Genomic DNA, 245 nt, shown 5'->3' on the forward strand with positions numbered 1-245 from the left:
AGGTATGCTGTCTATTTAATCACATAAGAACTTCCTTGACATAAGAAGACGTCGGATTTCTGGCCGGGTCTTCGGCGACACGAACGCGCCCTCCTCGCCAGGCGTTCGGAATGAGGCTGCGGAGAGACAGGACGCCATTTTGTGACAGATGAAGATCGTTAAGCGCAAGCTGGTAATTGACGCCATTTTCCTTCCTCGATTATTGGTTTGGTATATTTATCTTTGTCAATAATGGATTGGCGACG

Source organism: Penaeus monodon, chromosome 24 (genome assembly GCF_015228065.2).
Source record: "Penaeus monodon isolate SGIC_2016 chromosome 24, NSTDA_Pmon_1, whole genome shotgun sequence".
Lineage (NCBI taxonomy): Eukaryota > Metazoa > Arthropoda > Malacostraca > Decapoda > Penaeidae > Penaeus > Penaeus monodon.